This window comes from Fringilla coelebs (assembly GCF_963513975.1).
Source record: "Fringilla coelebs genome assembly, chromosome: 3".
In the NCBI taxonomy this organism is placed as follows: domain Eukaryota; kingdom Metazoa; phylum Chordata; class Aves; order Passeriformes; family Fringillidae; genus Fringilla; species Fringilla coelebs.
Window position 1 is genome coordinate 8,398,318 of NC_140030.1, and position 19,625 is coordinate 8,417,942.

At 41.0% G+C, this 19,625-nt stretch overlaps 1 protein-coding gene across 2 annotated transcripts in view; it reads right to left on the bottom strand.

The window, feature by feature from the left end:
• The window catches only part of KLHL29 (kelch like family member 29), a 388,615-nt gene that overhangs the window by 317,611 nt on the left and 51,379 nt on the right, over nt 1-19,625 (bottom strand). The window contains exon 2 of one of the 2 annotated variants that reach the window (XM_084202459.1): nt 5,091-5,197. The gene's annotated coding sequence lies outside the window, so the exon portion shown is untranslated. Of the gene's footprint in view, nt 1-5,090; nt 5,359-19,625 lie in introns of those variants that run through there. The other variant, XM_084202460.1, reaches the window with a different exon arrangement.

Sequence of the window (19,625 nt, forward strand, 5' to 3'; positions counted from 1 at the left end):
CTGCAATCAGAGCAACAACATTCTGATGACTTTTTGCCATTTGCAATTATCGCTCATCCCAGCACCAAAAAGCTCATTATTATTGAAGCTGACAGAAAGAATACTTAACTGCTTTTATAAAAGAACTTACTTTTTAAAAGAATCAAGTTTCTAAGCTTTCTTTCTACTTCCAAATCTTCTGTGTGAAAAAAGGCTATCCTAACAACCCCTGTGTGTGTCACCTTTGATTTCCAACACATAATTTGGATAAAAGCATCCAATTTGTACAGTAACACAATGCATTACAGAATAACACTTCTTAGGCTTAAAAGCAACCTACAAAGAGTACAGAGTTAACATAAATCTGTACAAGTACAAACATATAGTTTATACCATAAAAATAGATATTTTAACCTTTTTTATAGCAGTTCTCTCCTAAATACCTAAAACCATTTAGGATACTGTAGGACTCGTAGCATTCCTACAACTCCTGTGAATTAGAGCACATAATCTCTATTTTAAAGCATGGAAGTTGAGGCACAGCTATTACTAAGACAGCTGTGGAAGAGACAGGAATGGGAACTATCTCCAACTCCAAGCTCTGTGACTAAATCCATGTCTGACATGTATTATCTACAGGCAGAAATTAACACAGGGTGAGTCTTGTCTGTGCCTCACTCCATCCTTGCTTCCTGACATAATGGCACTGTAAAATCAGTCCTCTTAAAACAAACAAACAAACAAACAAACAAAAAAAACACCACCAAAAACACAAGAACCAAAAAAAAAAAACCCCACAACAAAAAAAAACCACCAAACCCCCACAAAAACCTACAAGCCAAATCCCCCCAAAAAAACAACCAACCAAAACCAACAACAAAACAAGCAAACAAAAAAACCCCAAACAACAACCAAAAAAAGACCCAAAAAAACCCCAAACCCCAACACAGATGCTGTTAAATGGATGCAAAGTCAGAAAATACTGCCTGATTCATAGGTGCTTGGGAAGCACTGATTGGAGCTTTTTATAATCATACATCTCCTGCTTGTCATGATTTAGTGGATGGTTAAAGGTGTGGAGCATGTGGTGAGCCAGAATCTTCCTGGGGTGTGCAGTAAGACAGGCAACAGATGCAAGCTGCATAAGGGGAAAATCTGGGAAGGGATAAGGAGGAAGAACTGAGAGCAGGCGCTTAAGCAGCAGAATGGCTGCATGGGGAGGCTGCAGAGCCCTCATCCTCAGGGGTATTAAAGGACTTGCTTGGACATGGACACAGCCCTGCACGACCTCCCTGCCTCTGCAGTTTGCCTGATTTGAGCAGGAGCTTGGGCAAGATAATCCCTCCAAGGTCATTCCCAAACTGAATTGTTCTTTGAACACCATCCCAAAGACAAGTGAGGTGGCTGTTTGGTTTCTCTGCTGCATCCCAAAGCTTATCACAAATTCACCCAAGAAGTGTGACCCTGGATTTCTGTGACTAACTTTTTTTTACTTTATTTGGCTTGCTCCTTCTTCTGAAAGGGATAAAATGGAACAAATCCAAATCTTTACTTTCACCCACTTGAAAACTGTGAAAAATGGAAAGCAAAACACAATCACTGCGCTCAAGCTCCTAAACACACATGGTCATTTGAGGTCTCGCTTAGAGTTTACACACCTTCCTGACCTCTCCTCCTAAGAAATACTCCAAAAAACAATCAGTCTGCTGCATAGGGAGACCCACAGTTATTAAAATAACTTCATCACCAAAACAGCTCTCAACATCATTTCAAATTCCACCCCACCACCCGCACTATTGTAAGAGATGCTGCATATGGTGAAAATTAATTCAGTTTGAACCAGAAAACACTGGGGTTAAGTACTTCTTCAACTGGAATACAAAAACTGCAACCACACGTGACTGTCAGGATATACAGGGCTACAGTCAACACGCAGAAATACTATTTATATCCTTCAGAAAAATTGAGTTAAAAGGCTTTTTAAGGGGAACAGCTGAGCTAGGAATATCCAAAAACGGGTGAGACAGACAAGTGTGCAACTCCTACGTGCAGCTTGCTACCAGAAGGAGACAGTGGGAGTCCATCCTGAAACTCACAGCCTTTTCAAACAATCTCTCTCATGCAACAGAAGCCTCCAAGAGGAAGCCTGGACTCAGCTGGCTTCTCATTTCCAAATTACTAGTTTTTAATTCTTTTGTTACATATATGTTATATAACTACATCACAGCCACCATGGCACAAACGCCCATGGGCATCCCACAGCCCAAGAGAATCACTTTGCAGTAACTGGATATTCAGCCTAAGATTATCCCAGACATTTCATACTGATGTGACTAGGCAATGTGGCAACTTATCACAAGCCAGATTTACTAGACATTCCCCACCACAGAAAGTGAATTAAACTGTCACTCATCACCGTATGAGCTGCACTAGTGTAACTACTTCTTCAGGAGTTGAACAACACTTCTCTGAATTAAAACCAACACACTTTCTTGCAAGTTTTTATCCTCCTTTCTGCACATTTTCTTTTCCTTTCCACTTCTCTGATTTTCTGCTCAATTTTTTTTTCCCCATGACTTAGTATGTTTAACCCTCTTTGCTCCACTGGCACTCCAGTGCATTCTTTTGTTCTCCTTGACAGACATAAACAGAGGGATTTGACACAGGAGCTCCACCCATCCTGGCCAAACTAGTAATGATGAACTCAGCACTGGACTACTGCTGTCCTCTTGGTCCCTCCCCTAGGGAATCAGACAGCAAAGCTTCCAGGAGCACAGGATTACATCTCCTTTCCCCAAGAACCATCTGATCATCGTGCCAAGCCAAGGCTGAGACTGTATTCCTAAGTGTTTATTCTCTCGGATATCTCCCAACATACATGCTCTACTAAAATACAGAAAAAGCAGATGCATTACTCATCGTGAGGGCCACCAAAAAAAGAAAAAGAGCAGAACATTTGATTTAACCACCACTACAATTACAGTTGTTGGCATCTGCAATTTGTAGCATCACACAAACGCATGCAGGGACAAACATAAAGAAGGAATATAAAGTAAGTCTTGTTCATAACTCAGACTTTATTTCCTGCAAGTTTCATATACATATTATTATTATATACACTGTTTATGGTTGTGTACTGGCAGTACAGAAAAAAAGGATTAAATATACTCTCTCATGCACACTTGCACACACCCAAGCATACACACAATTTCCTGATCTATTGTGAATATACTACTGACAGGCACTGAAAAAGAATTTTAAATTATTAAAGCTACACGGAAAGCTTTAAGCTAGCTGCTCACGGAAATAAACTAATTTCCAAGAGTGTTTCACTATTTCCAAAGTGTAGCTCATGCACATTTATGGGAAGAGGTTGCCAGAAACATTGTGATGAAGGTGCACTGGGGATACTGAGGTGTTCAATAAGGAATCTTGTGAAGAAAGAGCAAACGCTGGAAGTAAGGAATGCATGACAGGGTATGAGAAAGATTAAACGAACTGAAAATATGATATATAATATGGGACTTAGTGGGCTTGACAGACAGCAGGTACAATATGAGCCAGCAACATGCCCTTGGAACAAACCCAGGTGTGTCCATTCTGAGCTGTGCTGGTGAGAGCACAGCCAACAGGCCCAGGGAAGCAATCCTTCCCTGTCCTGCAGGATTTGTGAGCCCTCCAGAGCAAGAAGGCTTTGACATAGTCTCAAGCTGTGCCAAGGGAGATACCGGCTAGAATTAAGGAGGAAGTTTTTCACAGAAAGAGTGATCAAATACTGGAATCACCTGCCCAGGGAGGTGGTGGAGTCACCATCCCTGGATGTGTTCAAAAAAAGACTGGATGTGGCACTTAGTGCCATGACCTAGTTGAACTGTTAGAACATGGGTTGGACTCGATGATCCCTTCCAACCTAGAAATTCTGTGATTCTGTGACATACTAGATAAAGTCCAGTGGAGGATAGTGGTGTCTACAACAGAGGTCTCCTGCAGATCTCACTGTGTTTTCTAATTCCCCAAAGGGAAGGTACAAAAATAACAGAGTGAGCCTATTCTTAAAAGGGCAGCAATGTGACAAGAACAAAGAAATTGCAACAATGAAAATTCAGGTTATAAATGAAGAAAATATCCTTCATGAGGTGGTGAAATATGGTAACAGGGGTCTAACAAGGTTTTGGAGTCTGCATCCTTGGAGAAATTTAAATCCCAATTGTATATGGTCCCCAGCAACCTGCTTTAAAAGTGACATTGCTCTGAGCAGGAGGCTGGACTAGATAACTGCAGAGGTGTTTTCCAGCCTGAATTATTCCCCCAAAAAATATGTATCTGGAGGGAAGAAGCCAGAAAGAAGAAGGCCAAGAGGACAAGAAACAGCATAAAGGCACAGGATTAGCTCCATAATGAAAAAACAGAGAAGTGCAAAAAGAAGATAGAAAAGGGAATAAGCAAGAAAAATAACAGGCAGGATCAAGACTGAGGAAGAAGTAAAAAAAAAAAAAATTCTCTGCTCACAAAATTGAACTCTCCTCTCATAGGCAGGAGGTGAAAAGTTCCACAATGAAGTCAAGTATTTAAGTTTCTACTGTAATGTGCATAGTAGATTTGGATAAGAGAGGGGATCAGTTCTTTCTTTTCCCTTCCCATGCCCCTAAGAAACCAACTAACCTTTAATCTCCCTTTTCCAAATATTTGAACTCAATCTTGAAAACGTCACAGATATTTTAACTATGTACATTAAGAAGAATGTTTCATTTGTAATATAAAAATACATGCACTTTTATCAGCTTAAAACTCAAAGTTCACTACACCCAAATAAGCCTCTTACAGCTTTTTACAGTTTTATAAGATATGGCCCCATGAGTTTAGGCCTAGACACAAAAAAAACTTTGCTCTCTCTTGGAGCTACACCACCAAATTAAAATACTCCTGATCAGGTTTACAGCATTAGCATTTATCGTATACAATATTCTTCTATTATAACACAGATGCTCAGCTGCAATAGGGACTTGCTGCAGCCACCGAAAGGGAGAGCAATGCCCAAATTGTGTTCGTGTAAGCAAGGAAGAGACCATGAAAGAAAAGCCACAAAAAAAAAGAGATATCTGCACACTTACCCTGTGATATCCACAATCTGTATCAAAATCAGCCTCAGGTGTAACAGTCAGTAAACAGGACAGCAAACCCTTGCATTTAGCAGAAGATTTCTGGGAAGCCAGATTACCTGGAAAGAGTTGAAAAGAGTTACTTTAACACACAAAGATGAAATCACCTATGTGTAATGAGAACAGGCTTCAAATAAATCACAGCATCAGACTAAAAAAAAAAAAAAAGAAAAAAGCTGCTCAATGGGAGACCACCATGATCAGAATAGAGAACTTAAACCCCAGAAGGCGACAGAAATTTGTTCCAAAGCACAGAGTTAGATGCTGGTAGGCACTCAGGGTTTAGCAAAGAACATCTAATACCCAAGATAACATGGTGTTAACCCTCTAATCAAGGATGTGGAGGAGACCAGAAAGAGCACGATATTTTGCTTAATTAGTTGCTATCAAAGAGAGGATGAGTTCAAGCACTTGCAAAAACAAGGCAATCTAAGACTATTTAAAAGTTTAATAGTGTTCTAGAGTCTTTGGTAACACAGACTTTGCCCATGAAATCAAAATAATCCCTGGAGATAAATTTAAAGGAATATATCTCATTTTAATGCACAGAGTAAAATGACTATTCATTAAAGCAAAGCAGTTTTATCCCTACAGTCTCCATCTCAGATGCAATACATATTGAAGTAATCTTTATGACAGGAAGTGGCATGTAATCCTGCAAGAATGAACTGCTGTTGTTATCTGCAAATCAATACAATTTTTTTTTAAGTGGATATAACTGTGCCTATTGATTTCATGTTTTTAGCCCCAGAGTTTCAGTTCTACCAAGAAGATTCTTACAATGACAAGATTGCTGCATACATGTAATTGAGTTGATCCAATGTGAATGTGAAGTTTACAGTGCACTTCCCTCTGCAATGCAACTGGGGCTTCTGTCCCACTGCCTCAGCTTAAGCGTTTTTTCCTTTCATATAAACTTGATCTACTTATAATAATTTTGAAGTGGTAGAGTAACACTTCACTAATCCTGCCGGCTCTGGAAACTTTAGCACACAAAACATACCCTTGGAAGTCATCTCCCTACCCTGCAAGGACATTATTTCAGAATATATGCATGACTTCTGCTATGTTTAAATAGCCTGACCAAATAATTTCCCTTGTGAAAGCCTAAAACTGGTTCAGTGCTGAGTATTTACAGCCCAAAGAGGTGTGGTGAAGGTGAGGATGGTAAGGGTACAAGCACACAGAAAAACTGAATGACTTATTCAAGGTCACTTTGTAGATCAGTCAGGCAATGAGCTCCATTAAGAGTTTAATAAAACTGCTAAATTCCTACTATATTTCTGCAAATGAAGCATATAGCAACTTTGGCTTGACTAGCTGACCAAATGGCTCATGCTGCAATGAATGATCTGTAATAAGAGCTGGCTGAGAGGCACAACGCACCATCAGCCTGAGAAACGAGGGAAAAAAGATCAAACCACTAAAAAAAAGTTTAAAAGCATGGGCCAGATGAATGACATCCCAAATCAGGTTAGGAATGCTGAAGTGCTGGTAGAACTAAATCTGGCCAAGGACGTCAAGGGCAACACCAAATGCTTCTGCAGGTACTTTGTGACAACGGGGAAGACTTGTGAAAATGTTGGCCCTCTCCAGAAGGAAATGGGAAACCCAGTTACTTGGGATATGGAGAACATCAACACACTCAATGACTTTTTGGCCCCAGTCTTCAGTCACAGGTGGTCCACCCACACTGCCTGAGTTGCAGGCAGGGACTGGGGAAATGAAGAACCACCCACTATGAGAGAAGATCAGAGCCAAGACCATCTATGGACCTGAAGGCGTTCAAGGCCACCTTTGGGTTGGAAGGAACTTTAAAGGTCAAATAGCTCCAAGCAGAAAAAACTCTGTGCTGCCTAAGCACTAGCCAGCTGCAGGTTAGTTTCTTAAAAACCTAAGATGATGGAAAAGGAAGCACATGAAAGGCTGGTGAAAATGTGGAAATGTAAACAACATCATCCCTCCATCACTACCATTCAGTCCATCTCATGCTCTTCCTGAGCCTGTCTTCTTTACAGGTCTAGACTCATTTTGGAGCTAAGGCTTTTCTAATAGCTGGTCTACTTATTTATTTATTTAACACTACTTGAATACATTGTTGTGACTTTTTAATTTAGTATTTCTTATTTTCACAAGATATCGAAGGAATATACCATGGACTACCTAAAAATGCTGAAACAAAAAGGGAACATTTTCTTTGTTTTGCTTTTAGTTTGCTGAAAAAAAGAGCACTGTTCTCATGAGGCAGTTTATGGAAAGAAGAAAGGGGAAATTACTCAAGGGAGTATTTTCTGTTTTGCATAGTGACTCATCATATCATAGTTACCCCATCATCTCCAAGGGCAACACTAGGCCAGAGCAACTCTGAAAGATCTCCTTAGGGAACCACACACTTCTCAAAGCCATCTCAGGATTCTTGTTCCAGAACTTCACAGAACAGGAAAAAAAAAATTTGAGACTAATAAAACTAATATGGTTTTCAGATAGGGAAGAAGCCTGAGTAGCCAATGACAGTTTTACATGAAGGAAAACTTTTTCTCTCTCACCTCAATAATGAAAGACATGAAGATTATTTACAAAGCACATGGCAGGCTCTGGAGAGCAGTGTGATATAGAAAGGCAAAAGAGAACTCACAGCTGGATATGGGACATCTGAAGAAAGAAGAATCAGAAGGAAATGAAGGAACAAGAAAAGCAATTACCTGTCACCATGAAAATGGAACACAAAGATGGGCCAAAGTTCAAAATCTGTTTGTGTACTCTTGGACACACAATTCCAGAGAAGTGTAAAAAACCACTTTGGGAAATACAAAGACACACTTAATGGTCTTTAACATACTGCAGCTTTCATGATTTACTAGCATTTGGGTGAGTTTTCTTTCCCATGCTTTAGAAAATCTTGGCTGCTTATAGGAAAGGATTTTAGGCTTACCAGAACTTTACTGCAGTTACCATTGTGGGGGAGCAACACCTGCCAGGCAGTTCTGAACCATAAAATAAAATATTGAAACTGAAAAAGGTAGAAACACAGCAAGGAGCTTTAACAGCAAACCCAGGTTGTCTCTCATCATAGTGTACTACCCTGCACAGAGGTAAAACCTGCATTCCCTGTATTAATTCTCATGAAGCTGAAGGTGCCTTACAGGCAGCCTTATCTCTCCTTTGGGAGCCTAACTACTGCAAAATAGACAGGTTAAGGATTCTGTCCTGTGCCTATGCTCCTAAATTAAGTGACTTGAAGCAACTGGATCTAAAACTGTCTACTTTAGATACTACATCTCCTCCTTCCTGAAGGAGAGAGCTCTTTCTTCAGGTTAAATCAGCTGCAGGCCATGCTATGAAAAGCTGGTGTCAGCTCACCTCTCATCAACACAAGTATCTTCACAAAGAAATGGAATAATCAGAAGTGCCTTTGGCATGAAACAGGTCACTGAGAAGCAGATCTGGACCTTTTGGAGAGTGGGGATGTATCAGTTTGACTCTCCTATACAGTTCTGGGTTGGCCAAAGAAGAGTTCAGCTGCACCAGCAAACAATGAGATATGGTATCAGCACAAGGAGCAAGCAGAAAGCTCAGTTTTAAATAGTAAATTAGAAAAGAAGCATCCAAAAGAGAAGAGACAACGAGGGAAGACAATGACTTCATAAAATGTCAAGCCAAAACCACAATTTTCTTATGCAGCAATGCAGTGTTTCTGAGCTTCTCTGTCACAAAGTATCCAAAAGCCATACAGCAGATCCCAAGAAAGGCAAGGAGCAGGCAGCAACATTTGGCAACTCAATGCTGCAAGGAAGGACTTATTGCTCCAGAGCTTTCCTGAATAAGAGATCACTTAACAGCAGAGCTGCACAACATGGACCTCAGTGAGGATGCAATGCTCCATGCAGTGCCTTCCCACGTCTCACCTGTGGTTGAAAAAAGTATTTGGACAAGAAGAAGGATGAAGCCACGGATGTGGACATAGTTATTGTAGGTTAATTAGCCAGAAAAAGTTTAACACAAAAATATTCTATGAAAGCCTGCCTGTGCAGACAAGCTATAAATCAACTCTGAAGCACAAAGTGCTTTTAAAATGCCCTTTACAAGATGCTCTGACCTGCAAACAAACTCTCTTAAGTCAGGTACCACAGCCTGGGGCAGGGGCTGAAGAACAGGAATGAAATACCAGACATGGAACACCCTCTCTGCAAATAAACAAGGCAAAGGAAAGCAAATCAGAGGGAGGGGGAAAAGCCAACTCCAACATAAAGTATAAGCACTTGTTAGGCAGGCTGAGTGGAAGCTTTACAGGCAGCAGAAGGGTGCTATAGGCAGTACATCTGCCAAATCACATCAGCCACTGCAAAGAGCTGAGCTCAGCACGGCTGGGAGGTTGTATGGACAGAGGAGGTAAGGACAGACCGACACACCCAAAGGTGTCAGTGCTGCCAGGCTGGGGACAACTGTGTCCTGCTATCTTTATCTGTTATCTTTAACATGTTTACCATGAAAAGCTCTATAATGCCTGGTAACCAGTTGTCTTACTGCTGCCAGAAGCCAAGCAAGTGGTCTGAGAAGGGAGTAATTACAGATCCCACAAGAGGCTCTGAAGTTCGGCAGAGCTGCAGTCAAGAGTTGCAGGCTGGGATAAAAAAAATAAAACACAGGGCTGGAGATGAAGCATGCATCCATTTCCACAGTCCCACCTGACTTTATGGAAAGGAGTGACTGCTCTGCACCATGATGTCTGCAGAATACTATTGTTATGTTTACCCTAATATATTATTTATTACAGAATTTACAGCTCTCTCTTTTCCCCAACTGACAACCAGCCAACTACTAATTTGCAAGCTAAAATGCTGTGAGGTCTGCAGATCCCAGGGCATTTGCAAGCCATAAGGATTCTGAAATGTTTGGGAAAAGCCTGGCAATGCTGCCAGTCCTCACTAAGGTCCAAAGAATTTAAGCCACAGCCACCTAAACTAAGGAACTACCTGAGAAAAAGTGACTAGAGAAGGATGTCTGCACACACACAATGTTCAAATATTTATAGAAAACTTTTTAGCAGCAACAAATGAGAGCATCACTGCACCATCAGCTCTGGGTTTGAAATGATAATTGCTAGACACCTAAGGCTACTTGGTATGTTTTACTGAGTTTCTCTCAATCCCACTGATCTCTCTGAAAACAGGCTGGGAACTATGAACATATCTCTTCATCAAAGATTTAGACACACAGTAACCCCTGAGGTCACTCTGTGCAATAGTTGAAGTCCCCCAAACTCAAATGCTGGCCTGTGTTTCAAAGGGTTAATAACTGGAAAGGGGAGAATAATATTCACTCAGTATTCCCCCCTTGTTCCATAACACTGACAAATTAACTCCTCCTGTGACATCACATAACTTTTGAGAAAGCATTTGTGGTTTGGAACTGGCTGTTGAGTTTGTATTCCTGCCTGGATAATCACTTCTTTAAGAGGAAGTATACATCAATAATATTCATGGGGAGCTTCATAAGAGCTTGGCAAACAGTTCTGACAAAACAAAAACCTCAAACATAAGAATTACTCATAAAATGCTACATCAACAACTCTTTTGACAGACATCTGGATTATGCTCCTTTTTAAAGGGGAAAAACAAAGATGTCACTTCGAAGTTTAAATGGAAACAGTGAAATATGCCATTAAAAATACCACATCATAAACAAAGCTATTTTTGCAAACTCAAACGCAATGAGCAATTATGACAAAGTTTGCCAAGATGATTTACAGACGCCTTTCCATTTAAAAAATGCTTTCAAAACACTAAAAGATGTACAGATATTACAGGTTAGTAATGAGTTTACAGACCTAGAAGATCAGCTAGCCAGTATTCATAGTCTGCCAAGCCCCATCTTTTTTGTTTTTTAAATGGCCTTTAGTTGATGCTGCAAATAAAGTTAACACATACACACCAAACCAACTGAAGAAAATTCCAGAAAGAAATGCAGACAGGCACTTTAGGAGCCCATCCTTAGAGCATGTAATTCACTATTCCTCCCCCAAACCACGTTAAACATAGAATTGCTTTATCCAGATGACATTACGTTCTGTGGTATGCTGTAGTTAAGATTTAAAATAAGATCACTCATAGGATGCAAGTAAAAACTTCTAACTCATTCCCAGTTTATTTACTTTTTAACTCCCATTAAAAGCTCAAAAAAATCTGCTGATATGTACCGGCTTCAAAAAAGGATATGTAAAATATTCCCATGCAAAAATAAAGTACTAAAAAGATTGCTTATTCGAAAATTACAGAGTTCTAACAGATTATAAATGTTCAGATAAAAATTCTTAACCCTAATAGTGAGGGTTCTTGAATGACAAATACATACAATCTAGTGAAAAATAGAATGCCCTGAAGTAGAGTTAACTTCACAATTCATTGAAGTCCACTGGATTTGTTGGAGATTGGATGAAGGTCACAGAATCACAGAATTGTTTGTGTAGAAGGAACCTTAAAAATCACCTTGCCATGGGCAGAGACACCTTCCAGTGGATGAGATTGCCCAGAGCACCATCCAGCCTGGCCTTGAACACTCCCAGGGATGGGGCAGCCACAGCTTCTCTGGGCAGCCTCTGCCAGTGCCTCACCATCTGCACAGCAAACAATTTCTTTCCAACACTTAATCCAAATCTGCTCTTGCAGTTTAAAGCCCTTGTCCTATCACTGCATGTCCTTTTAGGAAGTCTCTCTCCAGGTTTTTTCTGCTGCCTTCCAGCACCTAAAGGGGGCCTAAAAGGTCTCCCTGGAACTTCCTCTTCTCCAGGCTAAACAACCCCAACTCTCTCAGCCTTTCTTCACAGGAGAGATGTTCTAGCTCTCTGATCATCTTCATGGCCCTAAGAAGAAGATCCTTGGTGACTTTGCAAGTGCACATTGTTGGGCCCTGTCCAGCCTCTCATCCACAAGCATTCCCAACTCCTTCTCCTCAGGGCTGCTCTCAATCCATTCACTGCCCAGACTGTTTTTGCGCTTTGGATGACCCTGATATCCAGGTGCAGGACCTTGCACATGGCCTTGCTGAACTTCATGAGGTTCCCACAGTCCCACTTCTCAAGCCTGCCCAGGCCCCTCAGGATGGCATCCCTTCCCTCTGGCGTGTCACCTGCACCACACAGCTCAGTGTCACCAGCAAACCTGCTGAGGGTGCCTCAGTCCCACTGTCCATGCTGCCAACAAAGATGTCAAACAGTGCCAGTCCCTAAACTGACCCCTGGGGAATGCAGCTCATCACCGCTCTCCATGTGGACGCTGACGCGTTGACCCCAACTCTGAGTGCAGCCAACCTTTTATCCGTCAAGTGGTCCAGCCATCAAATTCATGTCTCCACAGTTTAGAGGCAGAAATTTCACATGGAACAGCATCAAATGCTTTGCACAAGTCCAGGTAGATCACATCAGCTGTGCTTCCCTTGTCCACCAAAGCTCTTAACCCCATCACAGAAGGTCACCAGATTTCTCAGGCATGACTTGCCCTCAGTGAAGTCATGCCGGCTGTCACCAGTCATCTCGTGATTTTCCATGCGCCTTAGCATAGTTTCCAGGAGAATCTGCTCCATGACCTTGCCAGGCACTGATATAAGATTCACTGGTGTATATTTCCCCATGTCCTCCTTTTCAATGGGAGGGAGGTATGTTTCCTCTTTTCCAGTCAGTGGGAGCTTCATGATACTGACACAACTTATCAAACATGATGGATAATGGTTTAGTGATGTCCCTAAGAACCCACAGACACATTTCATCAGGTCCCATGCCCCTGCAGCTTCCTTAGATGTTCTCAAACTCAATCTCCTACAGCAAGTGGTTCTTAATTTTCCCAATCACTGCCTTTTCCTTCTGCAACTCAGGCAGTGGTGTTGGAACACCTGTCAGCAAAGACCAAGGCAGAAAAATTACCCTGCCCTCCCTTTAATCCAGTCCCATAAGCTCTCAGTCAGTTTCTCATCAACCCCCAGGCAGAACTCCATGCACTCCAGCTGGCCACTAACACTTCTTTCTCATTTCTACCTCCTGCACTTTGTGAAGAGCCTACATCCTTCTATTCCAACATTTCAGTCACAGGAACTATCCTGGCATGTCTCCACCAGGCCAGTAAGATCACAGCCCTGCAGGCATGCATGTCTCTGACTCCTCTTGCTTATTCCCCACTTCTGCACAGTGGCATTAAGCTGAGCCCCTGAGGAAGCTGGCTTGGATTCAGGTACTGTCCTGCAGACCTGCAATTCCCTCTCCAGGCTCTGGGCATTTCCTGCTGGCACTGCCATCAAACTGACAGGAGTGGGACGGATTGAGGTTCCCCTCCCCTGGCAACTTTAGTTTAAAACCCTCTAAACTTTTAGTTTAAAGGTAGCAGGCAAGGAGGTACATTTGTTGAAGTATCTTTTATTTCTTTGTTGAAGCATAGGCCAGCAAAGATACCTTCTTCTGAAATAGCTTGAAGGCATTGAGATTAAAAGACTCAAAGTTTTAGGACAGCTTGACTAACATATTTTCTCAATGTCAGTGCTTCACTGAAGCAGCTGGAGAGACACATTAAAAGCACTGAAACATCTGAGACTGAGAAGACCTCAACTTATTTGACACCATGAACTGACTTTCTGCAGTTCAATGTCTTTTCCAGATATTTGTCAAAAGCCAACAGAAGCAGAACAAAACCTGTTGGTTTGCTATTTCCTGATGGTTTTTAATACAAAGCCCTACTCTTCTAGTAAGACTCTCAGAGACTGCTGGGAGTCAGGTATCATAACCAACTGCAGGTGATGTAAGAGCAGCCAGATCCTGCCTTTTGTAGTGTGGGAGAAATGCTATGAGGCAGCTAGAGATGGGCAGGATAGGATCAGGCTGCTCCAAAAAAAGTCAGGATGGTGGCAAAGTAAGTACTTGGCTCTTCAGAGTCTTTGTGTCCCTCCTTGCCTTATCTGAAGCCTTGCACAATGCCAAGAAACCAAGCAGGAATTGCACTTGGTTCATGATGTACCAGAGACATGAGGGATGATGACAGCTCATTCTGTTGGGTCTGATGCTACAAAAAGGGAAGGGAGAGCACAGTACCATAGCTTGGAAACAACAGCCTGTGCTCAGAAGGGCAAAAGCAACCATTTCTCTTACAATGTGAACTAACACTGCCATATGCCAGGAGAATGCAGCATCCCTGTGCAAATAAGGCTCTGAGAACCTGACCAGAACAAGGAAAGCCATATCCTCTTCACAGGGACCAACATACTTTTAACAGACTGCATAATCACAACAGTCCTTTTTTGACCTCAGTATGATTCTCTTGCACATTATAAGGAACATGACTTAATTTATTGCTTTTTTCAGGAAGAAAAAAACCCCAAACTATAATAGTTACCAGAGTTCTAGTGAGGCCTTCTGGTGCTGGCTAAAGATTTTAGTGATTAATTATTCTGGCTGTCAAAACCTGTTTGGGTTTTTTTTTTCATTATTTATTTTGAATTTTCTTGGCTTTCATTTCTAGACAAGGAATCTTGCTGTATTTTTGTTAAAGAATCTGAAAACTCTTCCTTTCTTAAACCTTCCCAAATAGAAAAGCTAATAAATTCTTTCTTTCTCTTGGATTAGGATAATGAATGTCTGCAAGAAATCCCAGTGGCTGTAAGGTGGTTTTTCCACCCTCAGCCACCAACATCACTCTTCTACTCTACATCTAATCTGCTCACTATCTCATCCACCTCCTAGAGGTGCAGACAGATCTGAACACAACACTCTGGGAGTGTATGCAATATGGACAGACCCAGATTTAGCACAGCCTCCCTCCCTGAAGTTCTCCTATGGACCTACATAGAGATTGTTGAAACAGGCAACAAAAGCTTATTCTATAAGCTCATGCTCCCCTACTGTCAACTCGGGGTGGAGCAATGGCACTCCCTCCTCTCCAGTGACTTCAGAAGGAGTCCAGGACAAGTGGCTTAGGAGAGGGTGCAAATCTGAAAAGTTAAGTTGGGCAATCTCAGTTTCCATCCCTCACACCTGCAAAATCAAATTAAATCTGTTTCCATACTGTTATTGTTTCCTAATCAAAATGGTTTCACCAAATCAAGTTTCACCAAGTATTTATGGCTTCACCTTGCAGAAGCCATAAATACCAAACTTGCAATGACATTAAAAACACTTAATAGGTACCAGCTCAGCTTGACAGGATCTGTTTTCCAGAAGATCTTGTTGACTGGCATTAATTCTAATTCTTACTCAACCCTTTACAAACTGTCCCATTTATTACATCCTAATTCAGTCTTAAAATGACAAGAGTCAAACCCTCACACATTGAGACACAGATCTTAGCCACTCTTCCAAAGGAACGAGCCAAACTTCCAAAGCTGACTGCCAGCAGCACACCAGAGTAGTGGAGCCCTGAATCCCCTCTCTCCACCTCCCAATGGCAACACTATAAAAAGACCTGTGGCTTAATTTGTCATCCCCAAAGAAACAGCAGAACAAGCAGATCAGTTACAAAAGATCCCCTTTAGAGAAAACAAAACAAAGCAAGCAAAGACAGAAGAGGAAGTGTGGGAGGTGTGCAGGTTACAGTCAATCAAACTTTGGATTCCATAAGAATAATTTGAAAAAGAAGTAATTCCTTCACAGTGAGAATTTGTTCTCCAGATGCAAATTGTTGAATTTAGCACATATGACCATCACAGAATTCATTCAATTGTGAGAGGAGATCATGCTGTTAAAATTGAGCTGGTAGATTTAATTTAAGAATTAGGTTATATAAAAACATAGGGTTTAGGGTTTTTACATATGGTGCCAAGAAACTTTCAGCAGTGGGTAGCCTGAGCACTAACCTTCCCTAAGGAGAATCAGCACTGCTTGCAGTCATCCAGATGCCTACATTCAAGATAAGTGGAGAAAAATAATTTTCCTAGCGGATTTTTATTATCCTGGCCATCACATATTTTCAGTTGCACACTAGGTGGGTGACACAACACTTCTACCTCCAGCACCTCCCAACTAGCCAGCTTCCTCATTAAGCCTGGACGACACAACTACTTTAAGTTGAGGCATTACAACAAGTAATTTTCCATCATTAAATTACTGCCATCTTCCTCATGCTTTGCCATATCTGTGGAGACAAAGGGTAGTGCTTCTTCCCTTGACACTCCTGTTTACAGCTCTGACTAAAACACGTGCAAGTTCAGCAGCTGCACAGAGAGCAGAGAGCTTGCCTGTGTCTAACAACCCAGCTCTGGCACAGGCAGGAAGGTACTCATTTTTACAAGTCAGATAGCACCCATGGAGAAGACCACTGTTATTTGTCTTACAGCCTCAGGCAGTGTCCTGCAGCCTGTCATCAAAGGCTTTGAATAAGACTACCACACTCCCATTTATTGACATAGAGAATATGCTGATGACAGAGAGAATGTACAATGATCATGCTCCAGCACCAGGGATGCTGCTGTTCTCAACCTCATTTTTTAACTCATGGCCTAACAGCAATATCAGGATTAGTAAAAAGACCTTCTCTCCCCAGCTCCAGCTCTCTGGTGATGTACTTTTCAGGTGCAAGCCCTCCATCTTATCTGTTACCTTTATCCAAATGCTCCCCACTCAGTGTCCTCTCTTACAATCCACATTTGTCATATGTGAATTCAGAGACTCTCAAAACACTCCCTGCCTCCACATCACTAGTCCAGACAATTCTCTGGTCCAAGATCACTTCCACAAATGCCATGCTAGAGGTACACACTATTGAGAAGAAAGTCTATCAAAAATGTTTTGCTGAGCTGCAGGGCTTCTGCAATAACTACGATTCAGAGATGTGCAAAATAATGAATTTCTTAACAGTCCATGGATGTTGTCTATTCTCCAAAGAACTTCAAATATGCTGGTCTCTCATGACCCATCAAACAGGAAAATCCAGTTACCAGTATAAGAGAAAATGCTTCTTGTCTCACTTTTAACCAATTCTTCCCTCTTTCACATCAAATCCCACTTTGTGTGTCAATCCATCAGTTACTAACTCCCGAACGACATTACTGCAATTTTTATGGAAACATGGGCATGACCTCAAGCCTCATGGAAAGAAGTACTTATCTCTGATATCTCAAGCACAGAAGTTACAGTTTGACACCAGGCCCTCAACTGAGATGCAGTGTGAGCAAGCACCCATCACCTTCAGAAAAAACCACTATTGTTCCAAATTCCAGAAGGGTGACTAAAAAAAATGGTCATTTTAATCAAAATATCAAGGACAGCACAGGATCTTAATCTATATTTCAGTTTACACAGATCTCTGTATGATTCACCCATTTCTCTGGACTCATTCTCCCAAACTGCAGTAGACAGCCCCAGAATTAATCTTTGTGATTGCAAGGGTAAGCTCTTACTAGAGAACAGCATGGCCATGGGTTATTAATGAGAGTCCTGATCAAGTACATATTCAGTTCAAATCACTTGCTAAAAAGTTATCCTCCTATAGGCTATATAAATACATAATATATCTACATTAACCTGGGTGACACTGGAGCAGCCTGCCCAGCAATCTGGACTACTTTATCTCCAAAGTAGACTCTTATACCTCATTTGAGTGAGGGAGCACACATTTTAAATAATGATGAGAGACTCCAATTTTCACATTTTCACGGATGCAGTGTCAAATCTATTTGTAATAGGATCATCTGTTATCTGTCAGTACTGAGCAAACTAGGTGAGAAAATAATGGTTAGTAGTATATTGTCTGGAATCTTGATGAAAATTAGCAAGAGGTAAGTGAAGTTGTTGAAAAACAGAAGTGTTACTACTTGTTGATTGCTTAATGCAGCCTGACTTGACTTCAGCTATTTCTAATAGAAGAACAGAAGTCATTGTTGGTTTTTTTTTTTTTTTTTTGTTCAGCAGAATTTAATTTTCTCCGCCCATTCAATTTTAAACATGGAATATTTCATCCACTGAAGCACTCTTGTTCTTCACATAGTAGATCTGTTTCAAGCATAACTTAGACCACTGTCAGAGAGTTGCTACCAACTCATTAGAGAAGTACTGAAGCTGTGAGTTTCATCCCACCTTTGTGGCCTCCACATGGACAAACACACTACTCTTTATCCAGACTCCACATAGCTTAACAGAAAGAGCTGGAAGGCTGGAGTATTTATCTCCTTGTTCATTTTCTCATCTCCAGCCTACAAAACCAAGGTCAACACAACTCAGTCAGACTTACTGCCTCGAGGTTTTCCTTCTTGGAGAAAAAAAAGAAAAGAAAAGAAAAAAAAAAAAAATATATATCAGCACATATTTGTGTGTCTACATGGGGACTAGCAATATAGCAGATTACAGACCATTGCAGTCCCCAGTGCAGCATCAACCTCTCTGAAACCAGGAGAAAGAAATACTTGGTGGTAAGGACACCCATAGCTGGCTTGGTCTCTTATCCCTTCTTCACTTCCATAAACTGTGTTGAGGTGTGAGCTCCAAGTCAGTTCTGTGGCAAGAGGAACCAACAATAACCTCTGTCACCTCCTACCACAGCTCAAGTGGCAAAGCAGCACTGGAAAAGCTGCTGGGAGCCAACACAGACTCAGGAATGGGGATTTGCTTCCCTTGATCCACTCAAAGTCTGTGCTGGCCAATGGAAAGAGGGTGTGGAATCCACACTGAGGGGGAGGACAAGTCTCCTGCTGAAGTTACACACTGGAACAGTGGAAACAGGACCTGAATACATCCCCATGGTGTATTTTCTTCTGTTTGCTCACAACGTAGTCAAGAGTGGGGAGGGGGGAAAAAGTAACCAAAAGAAACTGTACAGTAAATGGAAACATCCTGCTTTGGAGCTGATATGAAATTGTAATGGATTTTTTTTGCCAGGGCCATTAAAACAGACCTTTGAGTTATGCAGAAAATACTTTTATTTTTAGTGGCTATAAATTAAACAGTCCACTAAATGGAAATACTGTAACAAGACAGTGAAATGATCTTTTTTCTCTTAAGAACGCAAAATGAAATTCATACTATGTCGTATTAAAACAAATATTTCTCAGTTACATGAGATTAAAATGTAATAATTTCAGATTTCATTTAAAAAACAAAGTATTAAAACTTTGGTTTAATATAAGGGTTTAAACAGATTAAGGTTTAAAGAAAATTTTATTGGATGTGTTAGATGATCTTTTAAGTCCCTACCAACCCAAACCATTCTGTTATTCTAGATCAATGAATTCTCTTCAGGTTATGAGCAAAAAAATAACTTAAAAATATACATCTAAAGTCAACTCAACCATGTTTGTGTATTAAAAAGTAAAGTAAGTTACTTTCATAACTGCTAATATATTTGTCTTTCTCTTTGGTAATCTTGGTCAGGAAGTCTGCATTTTTCAGCCTCAGCTGTCCAGAAGTACATTTTTATTTTGTTTGTTTCAACACAACCAGCTGTTACCCAGAAAGTGTTTTCTTTACTGGGACAATTCACTGAAAATAAGACCAAGGAAAGTTAATTTCTCAGTCACGGGCTG